Source organism: Stegostoma tigrinum, chromosome 2 (assembly GCF_030684315.1).
Source record: "Stegostoma tigrinum isolate sSteTig4 chromosome 2, sSteTig4.hap1, whole genome shotgun sequence".
Classification (NCBI taxonomy): Eukaryota; Metazoa; Chordata; class Chondrichthyes; order Orectolobiformes; family Stegostomatidae; genus Stegostoma; species Stegostoma tigrinum.
Window position 1 is genome coordinate 51,338,673 of NC_081355.1, and position 19,272 is coordinate 51,357,944.

General features: G+C 43.1%; 1 long non-coding RNA gene across 3 annotated transcripts in view; it reads left to right on the plus strand.

Moving 5' to 3' along the window:
* The first annotated feature begins 6,681 nt into the window (after positions 1-6,681).
* Positions 6,682-19,272, plus strand: part of LOC125461052 (uncharacterized) — an 89,498-nt gene continuing 76,907 nt past the window's right edge. For all 3 annotated transcript variants that reach the window (XR_009447110.1, XR_009447111.1, XR_009447108.1), the window contains exons 1-2: positions 6,682-6,771; positions 11,090-11,221. This is a non-coding gene — a long non-coding RNA (uncharacterized LOC125461052). The remainder of the gene's footprint in view (positions 6,772-11,089; positions 11,222-19,272) is intronic.

Here is a 19,272-nt window from a genome sequence, read left to right on the forward strand (position 1 = left end):
TGTTTGACCTGCTATGTTCATCCAGCTCTATACCTTGTTATCTCAGATTCTCCAGCATCTCCTCTGGAGCTGCTGGCTCTGGAGGCGGTGGGCGGAGCGATGTCAGCGTAGGCTGTGGGCCGTTTTCTGAAGAAGGCTCTGGGCCCGAAATGTCAGCCTTCCTGCTCCTTTGATGCTGCTTGGCCTGCTGTGTTCATCCAGCTCTACACTTTGTTACCTCAGATTCTCCAGCATCTGCAATTGCTACCATCTTTATTTATGGAATGTTGTTTTGATTGTTTATCAAAAATATGGCCTGTGTTTCATGTCCTTTGGGTTGACACCTCATTGTTGGTACATATGCTGCTCCCAGCATGTTTTCTACTCCTCACCAAATCAAGGTTGAACACCTGGACTGACAGTAATGATGGACTGAGGAATATGCTGGCTCACAAGATAACAGATTGTGGTGGAATACAATTCCATTGCTGCTCATGAGCCCTCAGTTTTGAACTATTGGATCAATTCTGAATCTATCCCAGAATACATTGTATACTCTGTGTGACAATGGGATTTTTTCTTCACAAGAATTTTGTGGTGGTCCTGAAGATTTGCCTCCCCAGTTGAGGTACTGTTATTCAGTTACACATTCAACAAAGTAAGAAATGAATTGGAAGAAGAATACGGATTTTAATTTTTGCAAACTATGGTCGTACTTCAGCTTGTACTTCCGTAGCAATAAACATCTTGAAGCCCTTTGCATTAAAAAAATAGGTGTAGTGGGAGGAATAGAATAATAGATAGCTCCCTAAAGTTGGATCATTGGAACCAAGTTTCTGTGTAAGGCATTATGGCTCTTCAGGCATTCAAAACAGCTCCCAACATTTATTCTAACTTCCCGAAGTTATTAATTTTTTTTCATATTTTAACAGATTTATTTTCAGTTTCTTAATGAATACAGCTTTCATTGCATTGTCTCATCCATGTGTTACATTTCTTTAAACAATAATTGTAAAGTCAAATGCTTTACTTTAGCAAAACATTTGTTCCAATTATTTCAAGTTATCTTTTGAGCTAATATGAAAATAATTATTGGAAGTGATTGTTTTTTGCTTGTAAAGCATGAAATATAATTAAAGAGCACATCGTTATTTGTTTTTCCACAGAGCAGATTCCATGACATTAAATATTAGAAATATTTTGGGCAATTGCCTGATGTGCAAAACCTATGGAATTGAGCAGATAGAATTTGGCGTAATCAGCACTGAACTCCTGATTCTGTAAGAGGAAAGATTTTCGTCGGATTTTCCTTTTTATTGCTGTCTATAATGTTGGCTGCCAAATTGTATCAACCTTTTGTATTGATCCTTGAGCAAGTACATCTTGAGTTCTCCAGTGCAGGACAGAATTGCTCACCACTTAAACAAGTCTCCAATTCCTCATTCCAAAGCTTAATTACATAAAGCTATTTTATTGAGTTTAGATACTTAGATACTCCTCATTGGATTTGTTTTGCTAAACTGATTTTTGCACATTATATTGCTGATCGTTAAACTTTTCTTGCCACTTGCTACTGATGCTGTAGCTCTATTTATGTTTGGTGTATGTCGCCAACAGCAATGTCCTAGTTCTCACCTATTATCCATGGTGTTGCAAAAACAGATTTCAATATAAAAATGGCATTGGACGTCCCAACAGTTTGGAAGAGAAAAGAACAGAAAAACGAGCCTCAGAATGCAAAGTCACAAAAAGTAATGCATCAAAGAATGTTTAACTGAACTTCAAGTTAAGTACAGTTTTTCAGCAGCCCCTCTCCCTCCGCCCATTTTAAGATTGCTATGGTCTGTTCAGTTCTTGATTCATTTCTCATCAACATTCCAGGTCTGGCCTGCTCCTGTAGCCCAGAGTATTTATATGGCTGGTTTAATTTGTTTCAGGATTTTTGTTGTGGCGAGGTAAGTAGTTAAGTAGTAACTTTCAACATCAAGGAGAATATATCGATCCTTTCTTCTTTGAGATGGTCATTGGTTAGCACTTTGTGCAGTGTGTATGTTAGTTAATTGACACTTTTCGTTCCAAGCCTAGATGTTGTTCACAATTTGCTGTGGATGAGCTTGAGGTGCTCCTGTGTCTGAGGGATTGCACATGATGCTTGGTGCTGTACAATAATCAGTGGGAATCCCTATTTCTGACCATATGATTTGGGAAGGTCATTTATTAAGCAACTTCATCAGAAAAGGGAGATGGGGAGAGGATTCTGAAATAGGGAGAGAGGGGGAGGTGGATAAAAGATGGATAGAGGAGAAGATAGCTGGAGAGGAGAGGATGGGTGGGGAGGTAGGGAGGGGATAGGTCAGTCCGGGGAGGACGGACAGGTCAAGGGGGCGGGATGAGGTTAGTAGGTAGGAAATGGAGGTGAAGCTTGAGGTGAGAGGAGAGGAAGAACAGGTTAGGCAGGCGGAGATGAGCTGGGCTGGTTTTTGGATGCAGTGGGGGGAGGGGAGATTTTGAAGCTGGTGAAATCCACATTGATACCATTAGGCTGCAGGGTTCCCAAGTGGAATATGAGTTGCTGTTCTTGCAACCTATGGGTAGCATCATTATGGCACTGCAGGAGGCCCAGGATTGACATGTCATCTAAGGAATGGGATGGGGAGTTGAAATGGTTCACGACTGGGAGGTGCAGTTGTTTCCGGCGAACCGAGTGTAGGCGTTCTGCAAAGCGGTCCCCAAGCCTCTGCTTGGTTTCCCCAATGTAGAGGATGCCACACCGGGTACAGCGGATGCAGTATACCACATTGGCGGATGTGCAGGTGAACACCTGCTTAATGTGGAAAGTCGTCTTGGGGCCTGGGATGCAGGTGAGGGAGGAAGTGTGGGGTCAGGTGTAGCACTTCCTGCGGTTGCAGGGGCAAGTGCCGGGTGTGGTGGGTTTGGAGGGGAATGTGGAGCGGACAAAGGAGTCGTGGAGAAAGTGGTCTTTCCAGAAGGCAGACTAGGGTGGGGTTGGAAAAATGTCTCAGTGGTGGGGTCGGATTGTAGATGGTGGAAGTGTCGGAGGATGATGCGTTGTATCCGGAGGTTGGTGGGGTGGTGGGTGAGGATTTGGGGGATTCTCTTTTGGCGGTTATTGCGGAGCAGGGTGTGAGGGATGTGTTGCAGGAAATGTGGGAGACATGGTTGAAGGTGTTCTTGACCACTGCGGGGGGAAGTTGCGGTCCTTGAAGAACAAGGACATCTGGGATGTGCGGGAGTGGAATGCCACATCCTGGGAGCAGATGCGGCGGAGGCGAAGGAATTGGGAATAGGGGATGGAATTTTTGCAGGAAGGTGGGTGGGAGGAGGTGTATTCCAGGTAGCTGTGGGAGTCGGTGGGCTTGAAATAGAGATCATGGGAACTACAGATGCTGGAGAATCCAAGATAATAAAATGTGAGGCTGGATGAACACAGCAGGCCAAGCAGCATCTCAGGAGCACAAAAGCTGACGTTTCGGGCCTAGACCCTTCATCAGAGCACCCCTCTCTGATGAAGGGTCTAGGCCCGAAACGTCAGCTTTTGTGCTCCTGAGATGCTGCTGGGCTTGAAATAGACATCGGTTTGTAGGTTGTTGCCTGAACTGGAGACAGAAAGGTCCAGGAAGGTGAGGGATGTGCTTGAGATGGTCCAGGTGAACTGAAGGTTGGGGTGGAAGGTGTTAGTGAAATGGATGAACTGTTCGAGCTCCTCTTGGGAACATGAGGCGGCGCCAATACAGTCATCAATGTAACGGAGGAAGAGGTGGGGTTTAGGGCCAGTGTAGGTACGAAAGAGGGACTGTTCCACATAATCTACAAAGAGGCAGGCATAGCTTGGGCCCATTCGGGTACCCATGGCCACCCCCTTTGTCTGAGCCGCACCTCCATTTCCTATCTACTAACCTCATCCCGACCCCTTGACCTGTCCATCCTCCCCAGACTGACCTATCCCCTCCCTACGTCCCCACCCATTCTCTCCTCTCTGCCTATCTTCTCCTCTATCCATCTTCAGTCCACCTCCCCCTCTCTCCCTATTTATTTCAGAATCTTCTCCCCATCCCCCTTTTCTGATGAAGGGTCTAGGCCCGAAACGTCAGCTTTTGTGCTCCTAAGATGCTGCTTGTGTTCATTCAGCCCCACACTTTGTTATCTTGGATTCTCCAGCATCTGCAGTTCCCATTATCTCAGGTCTGGCAGAATCTTTGGCAAGAAAGGAGTTAATATTTTGGGTCCAGTGACCCAGTTGTGTTCCGAAGAATTCCACATGCGATGTGCATACTTATAACATAAATTATTTGTATGCAAAATAATATGCCTGCAAATGTAAATAAGGATGTCTTCCTGGTTGTTATGAAATCACCTCATATCATTCAAAATATGAATTTTCTTCCAAAGTTGTTTTTGATTATCATCATGTTTACAGCCAAAGGTAAAACAAGATAATAGATAATCTGTTAAGTCACAACCTGATACACTATATTTATTGTTTATAGCACAAGCATTGGAATTACATTTAACCTTGGTTGTTTATACTATCCGTTTAGAAGTATTCTTTGGTTCTCTGTTAGTCGAAGTAAAACTGTCTGCTCACAGCTGCATTAGAAATGTATTGTTTGGCTCTGTGATTGGTATAGCTTACTACATTTAGAAAGTAACACAGAGTCATATTTACCATGAGCTCTGCAAGGGACCACCAAAATTGCCTCAATTTTTGGCCTCAGATTTGCTGGGTCCTCATTTATGTCAGAGGCTGTGATCTGGCTTCTGGAGGCAGTGCCTTGACCAATCCCAAATTTAACCATTACTGTCAAGTACAACTAAAGTTAGAGTCTCTTTCAACCCAGGGTTCCCATTCTGAAGGGGAACCTAGCATCTGATCATCAGCAATACATTTGCTGAGACCAGGTATGTCTCTTATTTGAAGCGGGTGTCAATTCATATTGCATCCAGGTTTCAAATAACAGCTTCAGCTCTTAAATCTGCAGGAAAATTCTTCAAATGTAATTCTGCAAATGGAGCCCAAAGGAATGCCTGGAATCTTACCTGGTGGAGTAACCAATGTCATCTGCTGCCCCTAACCAGCTCATTAAACGCCTGAACGCTTTACTTGTGACCCCAGTATTGTTGCTACCTTCTAAAAATTAAGAAGCTACCTTTAGCTTTCCAAGTTATTCCTAGCAGGTACAATTCTGATACAATTGTCAGATTGCTGGTCCACAGTTTTTGGGTCCCATACGTTTTACATACATAAAATTGACAAAGCAACCCATCTGTTGTAACCTGTTAAAGTTGATTGAACAATCTGTTGAATCAATCTTCCATTAGGCCAGGCTTTATTTACAATAGATTCTATTTCAAAAGGTTGCAGTCTGCCAATGTGTTTTTTTTCTTTTACTATGATTTGAATTTACTTTTCATAAGTGCACTGTTTGATCTTTGCAAAACTTTGAGCTGCTGGAAATTTTTTTGCAGCAAATGGAAAGCAGTATCCTGTGGGATTTTCCCTCATCATCAGGAAGTATTACTGTATAAAATATTGCTCTGTGTGCTATTTTCAAAAGTAATTAATTTCTTAAATGATTCACTTGTGGGGAAATGACTTACACCTGTTTCGATTTGTGTTAAATTATCCAGCTAGCAGTTGAAAGACCATCTGCGTACACACAGGCCTGTTAACATTAGATTGTTGTAAGAAGTCTGACACGATGGACATGCAAATAGAACTGGAGGTGAGGATACATTTAGATATCTCCATGTGATATCAATTGATACTTCAAACAGTAAACAGTCTTCCAATTGACAAGCTGTCGCATAACCATTGCTTTGGTGAGTACAACAGGAGTGTGTCTGTGTAGCTGCATTGATATTCTGAAGCAACCCTGTTGACATCCATGTTACAATGAACTTTCTTAATGCCCTGTAAGCAATTAACTTACTCCTAGCCTATCTCAGGATTCTCCTTCAGCTGCAAACCACGCCTTTGAAACAAAATCTTGGCAGCACCTGATCAATATTCCTTGTCTTACTTCACCTTCTCTTTGATGTTTTCTGTGTTGGTGGCTGCCTTTTTCTAACGTTTTAAAAGTTACTTGCAAATCCAGGATTTTGGTCAAGTATTTCAGAATATGGAGATTTTTGCTTAATCCTGCAACAGAGGCTCATTCCTATAAGTGGCAGGGGTCCTTTGGTGGCATTTCTCAGCCAGGACCATATCTTTGCACAGTGGAGGGATTCTGGTTTGTGAACAGCAATTTTAGGTGATTCAAATCCCCTCCAGATCCTTGGTTTTGACTCTGGACATATTTAGGGAATGTGAAATTATGAAGCCTGTAGACCAGTGTTTCAGGGGCACAAGAATCTCTGCATTTATTAAACACAAAAGTGAGTATATTACAATAAATAAAAGGCAAATACAAAATAAAGAAATTGACACTATCAATTATACAAGGGACAGTACTTCAATACGCTATTACATTAAACAAAGGCAGATACTATTAGAAACTAAACAATTGTTTTAATCACAGACACTTTAATCAGACTTCATAACTTTGGGCTTCCCGGCACTGTCACCATCCAATTTCCCCTCCCTGCTAGCTAGGTTGGATACTTCGGGATCCTGAGAAAATAAGCTCACTACTGGGGATAAACACGATTTTGAAATACAGCAGGCCATTCCTGCTTGCCGTAGCCGGTGCTGCAATGAAGACTTTGGACAGCGTAGGCCTTCAGTGTGAGTTGAGTCCGTTGACACTGTAGAATGCACTTTGGGTTTATTGGGTGAGTACTTGTTTTTTTTCTTATTCTATGGTGATTTTGCGAGCCAGTTTTCACCTCCAGAACGTGAGTCAGATCACTGGGTTTCGGAGGTCATTGGTATCAGGTCTGCTGGTCGTGGTCAGTTGCCGTTGGTTCCCTCCCCCTCCTGGTGTGGAACAGGGCTGTGTCAGTAGGTTTCGGGATTTCCATTGGTTTCCGCCTTTTGGATATGGATGTGGGGATCGTTTTCAGGCGGTAGTGGTATGGGATCCCTCTGTGGTTTATGGTCCTGAAGCTGCTTATCGGGAATGGAGCCCTTGGGGCAAGCTTTTTCTGCAGGAGCTTGTTGTTGAAAAAAGCTTTCTCCCTCTTCCAGATCAGGGCTAGCAGTTACACAGATTGTGTGCTCCATTATCTCTGTTGTGTTATCCATTGTGTTTCTGGTGTTCCCTTTGAGGTCAGTTGGCTTCCTGATAATTAAAAGTAGGTATGAATGTATTTTGTTTGAAGCTAATTGCCTTATATCTCTCTGAATAAATATTGATTGAAGCTGAATGTTTTGGTAACTGTATAAACTCCATAATAACTAGGTTGGGGTAGCCCAAAGGGTAAAAGTTAGTTTCAGTGTAGAGTGTTAGTCCTGATTGATTGTTCTTTTCGTGAACTGGATTTTTGGGCTGAATTATGGTTCCGAGCAGCTATCTGTGTGTTTTTCCTAGAGCATAGCCCGGCTGCCTTTTTCTTAACGTTTAAAAGTTACTTGCAAAGTCCAGGATTTTGGTCCAGTATTTCAGAATATGGGGATTTTTGCTCAATTCTGCAACAGAGGCAGCTCCCAGATGCTGTGTCCAGAGGGCAGAATGAAGAGTTGCCAACAGATGGGCCAACTCAGACACAACAGACAATATGATTTCCCCTCCATCACTAGATTCCTGCAGCTGCAAGGAATCTTCGATTGCTCCTGTGTGTTCATCAAAACATAGACTGAGCAGCCAGGAAATCCATGAATAGGAAGTGTTCCTCTCCTTGAATTAATTTACAAATACAAGAAATACTCTATCGAAGTGTGTGCACATTCTCTTGCCGAATGCCTCATCCTGGACAATTGAATATTCTGCTGCTCATGGCACAAGCACTCAGGGACAAAGTCTGTCTGTTGAAGTGATGAATTTTGACTCCTTTTTGTAAGCTTCCATTTGCAAAGGCACTACATTCAATGTTGTCTAGTCACAAAGCCTGCTATTTGAGCCATTATTCACACTCTTAAAGATTCAGAGATAACAAGGTGTAAAGCTGGATGAACACAGCAGGCCAAGCAGCATCAGTGGATCAGGAAAGCTGACGTTTCGGGCCTCGAACCTTCTTCAAGAATGGGAGGAGGAAGGGGGTTCTGAAATAAATAGGGAGAGAAGGAGAGGCAGATAGAAGATGGATAGAGGAGAGGTAGGTGGAGAGGAGACAGACAGGTCAAAGAGGTGGGGATGGAGCCAGTAAAGGTGAGTGTAGGTGGGGAGTTAGGGAGACGATAGGTCAGTCCAGGGAGGATGAACAGGTCAAGGGGGTAAGATACAGCTGTTAGGAGGAGATGGGGCAGGGCTTGAGGTGGGAGGAGGGGATAGGTGGGAAGAAAGACGGGTTAGGGAGGTGGGCACGAGCTGGGTTGGCTTTGGGATGCCGAAGGGGGAGGGGAGATTTTGAAGCTTGCAAAATCCACATTGATACCGTTGGGCTGCAGGATTTCCAAGCGAAATATGAGGTATGGCAACCTTCGGGTGGCATCATTATGGCACTGCAGGAGGCCCAGGATGGTCACGTCGTCTGTAGAATGGGAGGGGGAGTTAAGACCACAAGACATACGTGTGGAAGTAGGGCCATTCGGCCCATCAAGTCCACTCTGCCATTTAATCATGGCTGATGGGCATTTCAGCTCCACTCACCGGCACTCTCTCCATAGCCCTTAATTTTCTTGAGAGATCAAGAATATATCAATCTCTGCCTCGAAGACATTTAACGTCCCGGCCTCCACTGTGCTTCATGCCAATGAATTCCACAGGCCCACCACTCTGGCTGAAGAAATGTCTCCCCATTTCCGTTCTAAATTGACCCCCTCTGATTCTAAGGCTGTGCCCATGGGTCCTAGTCTCCCCATCTAACGGAAACAACTTCCCAGTGTCTACGCTTTCTGAGCCATGCAGTGTCTTGTAAGTTTCTATTAGATACCCCTCAACCTTCTAAACTCTGATGAATACAGTCCAAGGATCCTCAGCCGTTCATGATATGTTCGGCCTACCATTACAGGGATCATCCGTGTGAATCTCTGCTGGACACACTCCAGTGTCAGTATGTACTTCCCGAGGTGTGGGACCCAAAATTAGACACAGTATTCTAAACGGGGCCTAACTAGAGCTTTATAAAGTCTCAGAAGCACATTGCTGCTTTTATATTCCAACCGTCTTGAGATAAATGACAACATTACATTCGCTTTCTTAATCACAGACTCAACCTGCAACTTAACCTTTAGAGAATCCTGGACTAGCACTCCCAGATCCTTTTGTATCGAGTTGAAATGCTTTGTGACTGGGAGGTGTAGTTGTATATTGTGAATCGAGCATATGTATTCTGCAAAGCGGTCCCAAAACCTCTGCTTGCCCTGACATAGAGGAGGCCACAATGGGAACAGCAGATACAGGATACCACATTAGTCTTAGGAATGGGATGGTGAGAATCTCCTCCTCCCCTGCCATATCCCAAAACCAGCCCAACTTGTCCTCCGCCTCCCTAACCTGTCCTTCTGCCTCCCACCTCAAGCCCCCCCCCCATCTCCTACCTACCAGCCTCATCCCACCCCCTTGACTTGTCCATCCTCCTGGACTGACCCCTGTCCCCTCCCTACCTCCCCACCTACGCTCACCTCTACTGGCTCCATCTCTGTCTGCCTTCTCTTCACCTGTCTTCTCCTCTATCCATCTTCTATCTGCCTCCCCTTCTCTCTCTATTTATTTCAGAACCCCATTCCCCTCCCCCATTTCTGAAGAAGGGTCAAGGCCCAAAACATCAGCTTTCCTGCTCCTCTGATGCTGCTTGGCCTGCTGTGTACATCCAGCTCTACACCTCATTACTTCAGCTTCTCCAGCATCTACAGTTCCTACTGTCTCTTAAAGATTCAGATTTGGTGACTTGACCGTTCATGTGGCGCACTCCAATGTGTCCCTGAAAAGTATGGTGTATTGTGGTAATGTACTGCATTCTCTATGATATATAGTTTCTCCAGAGATGTGTGGGCCTTCAAATGGCCTAAGTTCTGGAATGGCATTGTTACAGAAAATTAGGTTAGATTAATTGATGTAAATCAGTCTGATATGCCACTGTTGGATATTAATGATGGTGTCTAGGGGGCAGTAATCTTAAGATACAATTCTCTGCTCTGTCCTCCTCTTAAGGAAGCCGTATAACTTTACAAATTGTTTGCTGCGGTGATTGATGTTGTCGTAATTTTGCAAATAATGCATTTTGGAAAGTCAAATCAGGGCAGGATTTATGCGCGCAGTTGTAAGGTCCTGGGGAGTGTTGCTGAACAGAGACCTCAGAGTGCAGGTTTATGGTTGCTTGAAAGTAGAGTCGCAGGTTGACAGGATAGTGAAGAAGCTGTTAGACATGCTTGCCTTTATTGGACAATGCACTGCGTGTAGAAGCTGGGGGATCATATAGAGGTTGCACAGGACATTGGTTTGGCCACTTTTGGAATACTGTGTTCAGTTATGGTCTCCCTGCTATAGGAGGATGCTGTGAAATTTGAGAGGGGTCAGAAAATATTTACAAGGATGTTGCCAGGGTTGGAGGGTTTGAGCTATAGGGAGAGGCTGAATAGGCTGGGTCTACTTCCCCTGTAGCATCAGAGGCTGAGGGATGACATTATATAAGTTTATAAAATCATGAGGGGTATAGCTAGGGTGAATAACCAAGGTCTTTTCCCCAGCGTAGTGGAGTCCAAAACTAGAAGGCATAGGTTTAAGGTGAGTGGGGAAAGATTTAAAAGGGACTTAAGGGATAACTCTTTCACACAGAGAATGGTGCACATATGGAGTGAACTGCCAGAGAAACTGATGGAGGCTCGTACAGTTACAACATTTAAAATGCACCTGGATGGGTAGATGAATTGGAAAGGTTCATAAGAGTAGGGGCCAAATGCTGGCAAATGGGATTTAGGATATCTGGTCAGCATGGACGAGTTGGACCAAAGGGTCTGTTTCCATGCTCTACAGCTCCATGATTCTATAAATTTAATTCAACATTGTCAACATTTTAAAAATTTAATTTATAATTTCTATCTTTTGATAAGATTGTATGGCTAGAAAAAGAACAAGAACATTACTACAACCTGGGATTCTTGGCAACTTAAAGGCTTTAAATTAAAACGAAGAACTGCGGGTGCTGAAGAACTGCGGGTGCTGAAGATCTGAAACAAAAACAGGTAATCCTGGAGAAATTCAGCAGGTCTGCCAGCATCTGTAAAGGGAAAGCAGAGTTAACTTTTCAACTCCAGTGATCCTTCTTCCGAGTAGTTCACTTTTTCTGTCAACTTGCGACTGTTTGGAACTTTGACAGTGTTTAGGTCATGACAGTTCTGGCTATTTCTGCATTCCTGCAAGAACATAGAGTTTTCTGTGTTCTACTTCTTTCCCAATAAAGAGGCCAGTGATCCCTCACATGGAACTCTGCAAAAGAAAAATGAAAAATGATTTCAAATTCATGGCATTTTACAAGCCCTGGAATTAAGATAGCCTTTTAATTTGAGCAACATAAAAATGTTCAGCTGATAACTTTCATTCATAGAGTTGCCATAAGAATAACTCTTCACAGCCCAATATAATTGTTGCACTATTTAATTATTGATATACAATTAAAATAAAACAAAAAGAAAACACTGTAATCTTGTGTGAAACAGTAGCAAGGCTCATCTCATTTCAACCTGACTCTCTATGTTTTTATTTACACTTATTCTTTTGGTCTTTATGTATTCAAAACATACTTTCAATTTAAAAATAATCTTTCATTACCCCAACCTTCTGATAAAAGTGACATTTTCAAATCAAAGAAAATGCACTGCCTTTATCCTTTGACCAAGGGGATATTGTGGTGTTGTGGTGATGTTGCTAGACTAATAATCTAAAGTTTCAGGCAAATGTGCTGGGCATGTCGGTTTGAATCGCACTAAGGCAGATGGTGAAATCTGAGTTAAATTCATAAAGAATCAGGAATTATGGCCATGTAACCACTATTAAAAACACACCTGATTCACTTATGTCCAACGGGGAAAGAAACCTTCCATTGTTACCAACGTTTTATGAAATAGTTGCATGGCTCATCACATTATCTGGCCTGGCCTACATTTCACTACAGACCTGTACCAATGTGGTTTCTGGGCATTTAGGTAGAGTGACAAATGCTGGTTTAGCCAGCTGTGTTCACGTTGAATAATTTTTTTAAAAATCTCATGTCATTTAACTCGGAGGTAGTAGGAACTGCTGATGCTGGAGAATCTGAGATAACAAGGTGTAGAGCTGGATGAACACAGCAGGCCAAGCAGCATCTGAGGAGCAGGAAAGCTGAACTTTTGGGTCTGGACTCTTCTTCAGAGAGTGAAGGGAGCAAGGAATTTAAGGTAACTATGATAGGGTAGCTCTCCATTGCACCAATGCCTCTAAGGAACTTCCAGTGCTAGTCTATACAAATAATACAGTGGCTACAAGAGCAAGCTGGAGACAAGGGATCCTGTGGAGCAACTCATCTCATGTCTTACTAATGCTTCCCTATCATCTATAAAACACTCACAAGCATGTTAGAATATTCTCCACTTGCCTGGATGAGTGCAACTCCAACAACACTCAAGACGGCTGACACTCAAGAATCGTGGCCCACTTGATTGATACCTTTAACGTTCACTCCTTTCACCACCAATGTGCAATGTCTGCATTTGGTACCGTCTACAAGATGCATTGCAGCAACTACCATTCTTGTGGGACCAAACCTTCCAAACCCACAATTTCTTTCAATTAGAAGAATGAGGATAGCAGAGTCATGGGAACACTAACAATGGTAATCTCCCCTCCCAGCCACTTATCACCATGATTTGGAACTATGTCGCTGTTTACTTACTGTCTTGGTGTCAAAATCTTTGAACTGCCTTCCTAATAACAATAAGTGTGCCCACAGCTTTCTGAATAAGTAGAAAGCCAATAGGAACATCGTGTTGGAGGGAAATCCTACCTGCTGGACAGCTCGTGATAGGGCTGAACTATTCATTCGTGCAACCCTGTCACTGGGGCATGGACTTATTGGCTTCTTGGCTTTCTGGACTACTGTCGAGAGACCATTCTAACAGATCTGGTTGACTGTATACGTAGCAGTGGGACAATCAAACAACATCAAAGAATTTGCAAATTTGCACAATGGACGCAAAACTTTAATTGGACTAGCACCGGAAGTTCCTTACAGGCATTGGTGCAATGGGGAGCTACCCTATCATAGTTACCTTAAATTCCTTGCTCCCTTCACTCCAGCCCTGATACTATTGCCCTGGGAAAATCCATTTTGAATTCTGAATGTCGCTGCAGGGCATGACATTGAGAATACAGCAAGACTTAGCTTTTGGACAATTTCCTCTGTCTGCTAGCTACTGTTGTAAAAGAGAGGACAGAATGAATTAATATGGAAGACTATACTATATTCTACCCAATCCATGATATTATGCAGGCTTAATTGGGAATAAGGCTGAATCACATGGAGTGCAGACTTGTATCTGCAGGTATCCACATAGTCTTAGTAACTGTGGGTGGAGTCTTAGAGGACTCTGAGCAACATGGACTATGGTAAGATTTGTGGCAGTATTGGTCTAGAAGTCAAGCTGAAACTATCTAGACAATGGGAGCAATGCATTGCATCTTCTATGCATTTGCAGAGTGGAAGGGTGAATTTCTCACTTGGCATTGATGAGTTTCCAATTAAACCAGAGATGATAACTTGTTAAATGCCTTATTAATACCACAGCTCATCTCATTGACATTCAGCTTCCTCATGGAATGAACAAGCTGGACTTTGCAAAATTTCAGTATGGAGGTCAGAGTGGGTACCTAGTGACATCAGTTCACCACTGGCTGTGACCATTTGCCATATTGCTTAGCATCGACAAGCTCTTGTCATCCATGGAAATTGACATTTGACACTTTCCAACTGCTCACAACCAGCTTGGAACCTTTCAGATCCACTTGCAGGGCACTTTGGAAGTCTGGACCCTCATTGCAGGGTTCACCAGCAATTTGCACTGAAAAGCTCCGACAAGGACATTTTGCATGGACAGACAGACCAAACCTTCCAAACCCGCAATTTCTTTCAATTAGAAGGATGAGGGCAGCAGGCTAATGGGAACAGGCGCTTAATGTCTTCCTGCATACTTGCACAACCCCTGCCTTGCCTTGTCTTGCTGTGCGTTTTGCATTAGGACGTAATCAGGCAGCTTGCCTTGCCAGTTCAGCAGTCCTCATTTGGCTGGGGGGGGAGGCACATATTATTGTTTGGCAGTGTGCCAAGTCAATCTCACACCTGCACCATGTGCCAGCAATTCATGTGGCAAACACACATAATGTGAAACAAGTAGGCAGCCACATCGTAAGGTCTGAGGGTTCTCACCAAAGTTCATAGAGGCACTTGTCAGTCAGAGGGCCCCAGTCAGCCTTCCATATCAGCCCAGAGGGTCAGTTGTGGTGAAGCATCCAATTGGGTGATCTCAACCAAGGTTTTTTTCCCTCATAGTCTGGAAAGTGGGTCAGACTCAGTCCCATATTGGCCAGTCTGAGGGTGAGGGGTCTGTGGTCAAAAAGATGAACAGGCATTATTCATCTGGAACCATGTAATTAGGTCACTCAAGGTGTAGACCATTTTAATCTGTTGCGTTCATCCATAGAAACTAAGGTGAATTGTGGGAGGAGGACAAGGGCATTTGTCACTGCTGAGGGAAGGAGACTCATGTACTAAGTTGGGTGAGTGTCTCAACCTGTAAAGAAGGGTTGGCAGGATCCAATAAGATGAGACCCTTTAAAGGATAACAATATTACATACAGATCCATGCGCTCTACAGGACAAAGACCGAAGGTGTCCCTAATGCCTGGCCATCCTAGTACATAGGTTCACTGTGTGCTGTATATCTCCCTGCTGCAGACATTGTTGAATACCTCATTCACACCAATACTTAGACACATAGACTGGGAAAAGAAGAGGGTATTTGTAGGATGAGTTGAAATGCTGTAAATCATGCATCCATGTGCTGCAATAGTCTCTTAACACTGACATTGAATTAGGGTACATTCTTTATGGAGATGAAGTTAGGCACAGTTATTTTTGGGACTACACAGAGTCTGAAACAAACATGTGGAGGCAAAACAGTGAAATCTATACAAATTTGAGCATTCATGTGGCAAACACACATTATGTGAAACAAGCAGGCAGCCATGTCTCAAGGTCTGAGGGTTCTCACCGAAGTCCATGGAGGCACTTGTCAGACAGAGGATTCCCGTCAACCTTCCATGTCAGCCCAGAGGACCAGCCTTGTCAAGCATCCAATTAGGTGATTTGAGGAGTGGGTCAGGTGGCAGCATACTCAATCATTTTCTTTTCCCTCTCCTTCCCACTAAGTCTCAGTGTTGTCCCAGGTTCCACAGCTGGGGTGGAGGGAATACAGCCTTTTGGCCCTAGACATTTGGTTGGGTGACCCCAGGGACATTTGTGTTTTGACAGAGGTGCTGCAGGTTTTCTTGCCAGTGGCAAAGGTCTGGTGGTACAGGTAGGGCTGGGCCACCTCTGGACTATTGAGAAAGAGAAAACATTTTAGAGGCTTGTGTATGGTTCCTTCTCTCTATGGGTGCCTCCTGACATGGCCCTGCCTCCTTGGTCAATTTTCTACATTGTTGAGAGTATGTATTGTAGCTGTGCTGGAACAGCTTAACAATTGGTGTGGCTTGTTCTAGAGCACAGGTCTTCAGTGCTATTCGCTGGAATATTGTCAAGGTTTTTGCAATATCCAATGCTTTCAATCATTTCTTGATATTATATGGAGTGTATTATACTGGCTGATGAACACCATATGAGAGACTAAGGACCTTTGGAGAAGGCTAAAATGGATCTTCCATTACACGCTGTAGGCTGAAGATAGATGCAAAGACTTCAGTTCTATGTTTTGTACCGAAGTGCTGGGCAACCCAGTCTTTGAGTTTGAAGATGCTTGGAACTTCACTTCCGATGAGTTCATTGAAAATAGACCACCATTCTTGCATGGATGAAGCACAGTTTATATCTGATCTGTTGATTGTTATCCTTTATTAACATATCATTATATCCTTTGGCATGCAGGGCATCCTCTGTTTTGTGGTTTCAGCAGGTTGACACCTCATGTAGTTATGCCTAATGCTGCTCCTGGCATGACATCTTCACTCTTCACTGAACTCATGTTGATCTTCTAGCTTGATTGCAATGGTAAAGAGGGTAATTAATTTGGCTGTGTGTTGACAGATTGTGGTTGAATCCAGTCTCTTTGCTGCTAATGGCTAACAGACCCTCATGAACTCAGTTTTGAATTGTTAGATCTGCTCAAAGTCTGTCTCATTTTGCACAGTGGTGGTGCCACACAATATATTTGAGGGTATTATCAGTGTATCCACAATGAGTGGTCACTTTCACCAATGCTATCGTGGACAGATATATTTACAACAGTTAGATTTGTGAGGGTGAGGTCAGCTATATTTTTCTCTTTTGTTGGTTCCCTCACACCTGCCACTGCTGCTGACTCAGTCCAGCAACAATATCCTTAAGGACTCACCCAGCCAGCCATTGAACTCCCCCACCCAGAGTATATTCTGTTCTCTTACCATCCTCAATAATGCTTCTAAGTGGTGCTCAGCTTGGAACAGCATTAATTCATCAGCCAAGGGAAGATGGTAGGGGATCATCAGCAGGAAGTTTCCTTGCTCACGCTTGACCTGATACGATGAGACATCATGTGTCCAGAGTCAATGTTGAGGTCTCCCAGGAGTGAATCCACAACTGCCCCGTCTAGTAGTTCTGTCCTGCTGATGAAATAGGCCAACCTAGGCACGCTATCTGTTCGACATGATTCTGTGCATGTGACAATGTGAGGCTGTCACTTGTCTAGTCCGTGGGACAGCTCTGATTTTGGTACAAAGTTTGATATTAGTAAGCAGGATTAGGCACTGTTAGCATGGCTATGTTTGCTAATGTTGATTTAAGTACCTAGATTATTGCTGTATTCGCCATCTTGTTTCTTTCCATCCTTAAGCATTGTTGCTTAATACAGTTGAGGCTTCAAAGGCTAAGTCAGAGAGCAATTAAGAGGCAAAACTTTGCTGTGGCTCTGGAGTCATTTGTAGGCCGAACTAGGTAAGGATGGCACATTTCCTTCCGTAAAGGATATCCATGAACCAGATGGATCTTTACAACAATCAACAATGGTTAATGGTTGTCAATTTAATTCCAGTTTTTAATTCCAGATTTACTTTTGTTGAATTCAGATTTCTCAATCTGCTAAAGTGTAATTCGAACCCCCTGCTTCTGGTGATTAACCTAGGTTTCTGGATTACCAGTCCAGAGACACTACCACAACATGGCTGCCTCCTCCTAAATAAGGTATATATACCCTAAAGAAATATGTAGCAAGCCAATGCAAAGAGTAGATACTGAGAAACAAACTCAGAAAATGGTGGAGAAACGCATCTGTGGAGACAGAAACAGAATTAATGTTTCAACTCTGATATGACTGTTTCTGCTGTCCTGTGAATATGAAAATTTCTTGCATTGTTCTGCTGAAATTAATTTTGTGTGAGATTATCAGTTTTATACAAAATTCTGAGCATCAGTAGCACTTTTATTGGCTTGTAAAGAACAGTTGTATGATTTATAGAAATGGATTCTTCTTGTCATGAGTCATTTTGAGGGGTAATTAGTGAAGGATATCATTACTAAAGACCAAATTAGTTCGTCAGCACACCAATATAATGGTGGTAGAAAATATTATATTCCATTAAGGTTAATTATTATGAAATTACACTTTCTAATTCCACATGACTAAGATGACAGAAAAGATTGGTGCTATTATAATCAAACAATTAAAAATACAGTGAATGTGCATAATATATTGATAGTATAACATCCTGACCAGAAACTATTCACATTAGTTCATGCTGAACAGACTTTACTTGCACTCATTTGTGTTGTCCTATGCTCTCAAGTGTTCATTTAGTCATCATTTGGTATGTGTTAAAGTCATTGACCCTGAAATGAAGAAAAGGGTGCTGTGACACATCAGATACAAATATTTACTTGTCATTAAAACAGTCAGCAGAATCAACTGAAATCACTGGAAATCAACTGACAGGCATATAGTTGAAACAAAACCATCAAAGCATTCTAAAGCATTTCTCAGCCTGGAAGTAACCAAGGAATAAACTAAGAAAATAATGAAGGGTCTCTTCTGAATAGGGGTCACTGGACCCAAAACATTAACTCCGCTTTCTCTCAACAGATGCTGCCAGATTTACTGAGTTATTCCAGCATTTTCTGCTTTTGAAAGTCTCAGGGGTTTTATTGTGTAAAAGCCACGTGCATGAAGTATATAATTGTTTAAAACAGACAAATCACTACAGCGATTCAGGAGTTATTAGTGTTAGTTATATAAGTAATATTGTACTTTTATTACAATATTACTTATTATTATAGTGCTTCCCAACTCTCTCCACCCTCTCTGCTCTTCCAAATTCATCTGCTAATTCATGCCCACTCAACTCCGCCACCGCATCCCCCCTGCACTCAAATTACATGCTTGCTTGAACTGCAAGCAGACTTGCTTTGTTCTGTACAGGGCTCATTACCATGATGAAGCTTCCATTCAGCAGCGTCAGTTAAGTAGGTTTGGGAAGTCTATGAGGAAATGGGGTCGGGGTAAGCAAAGGGAGATTCAGTTCTAGTGCTGTCAGTCTGTTGTCTGTCAGTAATGGGAAGAAGGGACCTGTCTGTTGTGGGTGGCAGGAGGAAGGAAGGGAGGGAGTTGGAATTCAAGTTGGAACTTAAATGGGGATGAAGTGCTGCAGGCAGGGTCTCAAGTCTAGTAGGGGGAAAGCATGTAGACCATGAGAGGGTTATAGAACTGAGAGAGAAGGGATAGAGTTCTGAAACTCAGGGGACGGGGACAAGGGCTTGGTAGTCCTGAGACTGGGAAGGGAGGAGAGCAGTGTAATCTTAAGTTGGGTGAGGTATAGTCCCCAGACAGGTGGATGATATTGGGACAAAGTACAGCCCTAAAAGAGAGTTGGGGTGTCCAATCCCAAGAATAAGCGGTGGGAGGAAATAAGGGAAGTTGGGTTGATGAGGACCTGAAACTGCAGGGCTGGTTGGGGTGTGAACACTGACCCATATCAGTATGTTTCCAGTTTGCCTAAAGTAGTCAGACTGAGAGTGGGC